Here is a 6,000-nt window from a genome sequence, read left to right on the forward strand (position 1 = left end):
TCAGCTAACCCACAGCTAATATTTGTTGACAAAATTGGCTTCTTGAAAATTTATTTCTCTTTTTAGACCTTGATTTGGACTCTTGGACAGTTGGCCCATCGGAGTTACTTGAAAAATGAATACCATGTATATTCAAAATTTAAAATTTTTCAATTCATAATTTATATTTTAAATTATATCGTTTTAGTAGAAAGTTAAGTAAATCATATTTTATTCCGTACGTTTGTTGCGCTGATAAAATAAGATTATATTTTTAAATCGTAAATAACTCATTATCGGTGGTATCACTAATTTTAAATTTTTTTTTTTTTTAACAAGATATATACAATTTGTACTCATTAGGCACAATAAGAATATGTGATATAATATTTTGTACATGAAATCGTGAGGGAAGAAGCCAACCAGTGAAGGCACTACCTAATTGTATTTATATATATATATATTTATTTTTTTTATTTTTATTTTTTTAAATTATTTGGATTATTCATTTAGTAAATCACGACACCAATTTCTTTTTAGTCGACGTGTGGGGTTGCCTGGAATTGTACGAGAAGCTAAATTGGATATAAGAGGATTAGGATGATATGGAAGTCTGTTATGGAATCTTTTGTAATATGTTATGGCTTCAGCATGAACAGTTTTTATGTTTAGATCTGTGTGCAGAGAGTAGTTGGAGACATATGGTGGGGCTTTAGTGATTAATCTAAAAATTTTATTTTGAACGGTTTGGATTTTATTTACATTAGTCACTTTTGCATTGCCCCACAATTGTAGGCCATAAGTCCACATGGGCTTGATTAATGATTTATATATGAGAAGTTTGGTGTTTCATTTAGTATGCTTGTTAGATATTAGTGGTTTAACTGAGCGTAGTCGTTCGTTTAGGGTGAGTTTTTTAGCTTTGATATGAGGTCCCCAGGTCAGGCGACGGTCAAAGATTAGGCCTAAGTATTTAACCGATTGGGATGAAGGGATTGGTATGTTATTAAGAAAGACTTCTGGGCAGGGAGGGAGACGAAGAGTGAATGTAGTATGAATGGATTTTGTTTGGTTGACTTTAACTCGCCATTTATCATACCAGACAGACATTAGGCCAAGGTGGTTTTAAAGGTTTAGAGAAGCAATGTGAGGGTCTTTATGTACTGATATAATTGTCTTATCATCCGCAAATTCAGCTACAGATGTTGTTGGAGAGGTAGGTTGGTCTGCTGCATATACATTATATAGCACAGGTGAAAGAATGCCACCTTGAGGGACTCCTGCGCTAATTTTTTCAATATTTGAAAAGGAAGAGCCAAACTTGACTTGGAAGTGTCGATCCATAAGGTAAGACTTAATGAGTAAGAAATATGTTGTGGGAAGAAAAGCTTTTAGCTTAAATAGTAGCCCTTCATGCCAAACCCTGTTAAAGGCTTGTGAGACATCAAGGAACACGCATGAGCAGTATTTTTCTTTTCAAGAGAGAACGAAATGGCGTCGACTAGTCTATGCAATTGGTCAGTTGTAGCATGAGAGGCACGAAAGCCAAATTGCGTGTTGTTTGAAAAAATGTATGGCAAAATTCTTTTAAGAATAAGGCTTTCAAAAATTTTTGCGAAAAAGGGCAAAAGACTTATAGGTCGATATGAAGAGAGAATATCAGGTGGTTTTTTTGGTTTTGGGAATACAATTATTATTGAAAATTTCCAAAGTTGCGGGAAGTAAGCTAATCTTAGGGAGGCATTTATCAGAACTATTAGCAGGACAATTGCTCTTTTTGGGAGGCATTTGGCAACTTCCGCAGTTATTAGATCATAACCAGGGGATTTTTTTAAGGCTGTAGTTTTGAATTGCATTTTTAATATCATTGGGAGTAAAATATTTCGATGGGAGAGTAGGTGGAAGAGGGCTGTCAAGAAGTCTGTTAACTAAAGCTGTGTGATGGGGAATTTGTATATCAGAAAGTGGCGTGAAGATTTTTGCTAGGTGATTTTTCAACAATTCAGCTTTATCAGCGTCTGTAGTAGCTAATCCACCGGATGGATTTATTAGCGGAGTATTCGGAGCTTGATGTTGCAGGGACTTTTTTGTGGCTTGCCAAAGGCTACCGTCTTTCGATGACAAATTTGCAAGGTAGTTAGCTTGTGCTTGATTTTTGTGACTCGAAAGAATTTTTTTTAGAGAGTTTGCCAGGTTGTTGAAATTACGCTTGAGGGATGGGAGGCGATATCGCTGATATAGGGCCCTTGCTCTGCGTTTGTTAGCTATTAATATGCGAATATATTCAGGGATCGAAGGGGAGTGGTTAAAGTGTTGCCTGTGTGAAGTGCTAGCATCCCATGTTGCAGTTTGAATAACATTCGTGAAATTATTAATGGCATCATAAATTTCTTGGGTGGTTTTAAGACTAATTTTAAGGCTAATGTTTCGATCAATCAAGTCATGGAATTTTTGCTTATCAGTGGTCGAGTGGAAAAGCTTTGGTGGACAGGAACGAATTGGAGGAGCAGCACTAACAGTTAAAAGGACAGTGGAATAGTCCGAACTAGGTTCAAGCAGGTTCCTAGTTGTATAGTAAATGTTGCTCGGTGAGTTGGAAACAAAAATGTCAAGTATATCGGGTTTTTTGCGAAGTGAGGTTGGCCAATAAGTTGGTCCAGGGGGAGCAAGAGCTTTGAAGCCTTTCTAAGTTATGAAATTGTGAAGTACATTACCTCTAGGGTTATTTGTGCAGCAGCCCCAGGTGTGATGTTTGGCATTATAGTCGCCGCCTATAATAAAATTATGACTAAGTGTGCTAAAGTAGTCAGCTTAATTTTGAAAGTTCATAATATGTCGTGGTGGAGAATATATTGCTGCTATTATGGTCGGTACGTTGTTGAGGTACATTAATATGGCACAAGACTGTAAATTTGGTTGACAGAAGTTAGGAAGGACTTGATATACCAGGGAGGTTTTGATATAAATTGCAGTACCTCCATGCGCAGTATTATCTGGGTGGTTGGTTTTTAGCAGATTATACCCAGCTATGGGAATATGGGAATATTTGGTGAAGTGCGTTTCAGATATCAGAGCAATATCTATACGTTTTTCTTGTAGTACTACCTGAAGTTCATTTTGGTGATTTTTGAAGCCATTAGCATTAAATAGGAGAATTAGAAGTGAGTTACTTGTAGGAGATGACATGTTTTTTAATCTAGAAGTTTTGTGATTACTTTGGTTAGTAGGGTGATTAGAGGATTAATTAATTGTTTAAACTTGTCAATGAAGGTTGACATTATTTTGTTTATATCTGGTGCAGGTGAAGGTATCGTATGATTGGAATGAGAATTGGAAGTTGCTTGGGCGTAGGTAGGAGTCGACTCTGAAGGGTGTGTTGTGGAGGCTTTCACTGTGTGGGTATCTTGTACATTGGTATTTTTATAGCTAAAATTATTAGATAAGTGATTACTTGATTTTGGATTTTTTCTTCGTTGTAGATCTTTATAGATAGTGCAGCTTTTGTAATTAGATTGATGATCGCCAGAGCAGAGAGCGCACTTGGGTGGGGCATCACGGGTATTCGGACAGTCTGCTGATAAGTGATGACCACCGCAGCGAACGCAACGAGCTGGATAGCCACAATAAGACTTAGTATGTCCGTATACTTGGCAATTAGTGCATTGACTAATAGTTTTAGGCTTGTAAGGTTCTTCCACCTTTATTTTTGTGTGGAGAAGTGAGGTGAGTTGAAATATGTCATTGGATTGGCTGGTTGTTTCGAGATCCACAAAGAACAGTGGTAGTGGATTTTTATTTACTTTGTGTAGGACGGCTGAGACCGGCTTGACTTCAAAAAGACGTTGTTCGAGCTCTGATTTGATTAACTCCGGCGGAGTAGTTGGATGAAGATTGCGAATGACAACACGAGTTGGTTTTTTCTTCTTTAAGCTGATAGGTATGAAATTCAGCTTTTTCTTTTCTTAAGAAGCGGACCAGCGTTCTGTATGAGTTTGGATTGGTTGTTATTATTTTGAGGCGGTCTGCCAGAGTTTTACAGTGAAAATTGTCGACACCAATTATCTCAATGAGCTTAGTGCACAGATCAGTAAAAGTAACATGTAGTAGTCTTAAGAATATTGGTGAGGGTAAGGCGGTCTTAGATTCAACGTTAAGGGAAGCCTCAGTTTTTTATTATTATTATTAGTTGGATCAGTCATTGGAAGTATTGGCTCGTGATCATCTGATAATAAAACTTCGTAACGATTTGCGGAAAAAAAAACTTTTTATTTTTATTCACCGGAGTTTGTGGAGAGTTTTGTTCGGCGGAGCTAGAATGATAACGTTTACCATCCTTTGTTGATTGGACCAAAGTCCAATTCATCATTTTCTAATTCAGTTTCATCCCTAATAAATGGACTCTTGAAATGGCTTGACCCACAGTTCCCCGACTTTGGATCCGCCCCTGTGTAGGGATATTAATTGGAGTATCATATTACTACTTTAAAATTAAATTCTTTAAATAGCTCAAAAGAAGTAAAATAATTTTAAATTTATATCATCTATAACCAAACGATGATAGAAGCATTTAAGGACAATTTCAAGTTTCTAAGATTATTATTTTTTTAAAATAACATTGATAAAAATAAAATTGATTTTGTCAAAAACTGGTGAGCCACAAATGTTGTCTTTTTTTTACTATTCGTCAGTTTTTTACAATTATTATGAAAACTTTTAAACTAAAATAATTTAAGATTTATATTACAGTTGCACAAACACTATAATAGTCTAATTTGTTATTATTTATTTCGTCTTATTTTTTAACATGGTCTTGATAAGGGAAAATTAATAAATCATTTAAGGTACCTTAGAATTGCTGGTATTCATTTTTTGGGATTTCCTGCATCTCTAAAATAATAGTTTTAGAGTTTACAAGCCAAATACTGTCGCCACCTGATATTCGTTGATTAGTGCGTATTCTGTAAGGGATGGAGTCATCTCAACAGCCAGCACCTATTCCTTCCACCTGACTAAATGGCTAAACCCGCCCCATTGCTAACGATAAACTTTTGCTTTTGGCACTCGTTACTTTTAATTTTCTTTTTTTGTTCCTATATAATTCATTGCTGCAGATAATTGAACACATCATTTTGTTGTAGACGTTACAGGGCTTACGTTTACTTTACTTAACCTTTAGAATCTAAAATGTTCGTATTTCAACAAACTAACGTTTTTAATTTTTAGATTCTTTGGACAGCCAATAACAGTGCATGTTTGATACGTCAATTGGGTATTAATTTAACTTTAAGCTTTTAAACGAATTCAAAGGGTTTTCACAAGAACATAAGATTTTTTCTTCAAAATATATATACTTTTCATATGTCGTAAATAAAATACATATGAAACATTCATGTCAATATCAAACATTACTTTTTTTAATACTTTTCAAATAATCCACTTGACAAATTAAATCGACTCGTAACTCATTAAATGTTAAATGATTGATTGATTGATAAATGTTAATTAATTAAATGTGGTTGTTGCCGCCGTAACATAGCGGCCGATCGACACACACACACGCACACACACATAGAACAATCGCGCATCGGCCGTTATTTTTACCTTTATCTTTGTGTCAATTATATATTGTGTATTGTGAATTATATAATATGCAAAACAGGTATCGGTGCGTTATCTACCGCCGCCGGCGAGTGACTCCGCGCGTAGTTTAACACGGCCGCCGCAATTTTTGTCTTTGAGCGTACGTCTGAGTGTAAAGACCGTGTGTATGTCGAAATTATTGTATTTTTATTATATTCGTTCTCCTTTTATGTTTTTGTATCATTTTTATTGTCATTTTTTATTGTATAGCTTAGAAGGACCAGCTGGCCAGTCTACGCTCCACAAACCGTGAGTTATTGTTATATTTTTTTTATTTACAATTATTTAGTTGTAAGGTCAAAAGTGCCGTATAGTTATTAATTTGTTGTGCCAAAAGGGCCGCATAGTTTTATTATTATTATATTTTGTTTTGGTCATAAG

This window comes from Sipha flava, unplaced genomic scaffold (genome assembly GCF_003268045.1).
Source record: "Sipha flava isolate LNK unplaced genomic scaffold, YSA_version1 89_pilon_pilon, whole genome shotgun sequence".
NCBI classification, from domain to species: domain Eukaryota; kingdom Metazoa; phylum Arthropoda; class Insecta; order Hemiptera; family Aphididae; genus Sipha; species Sipha flava.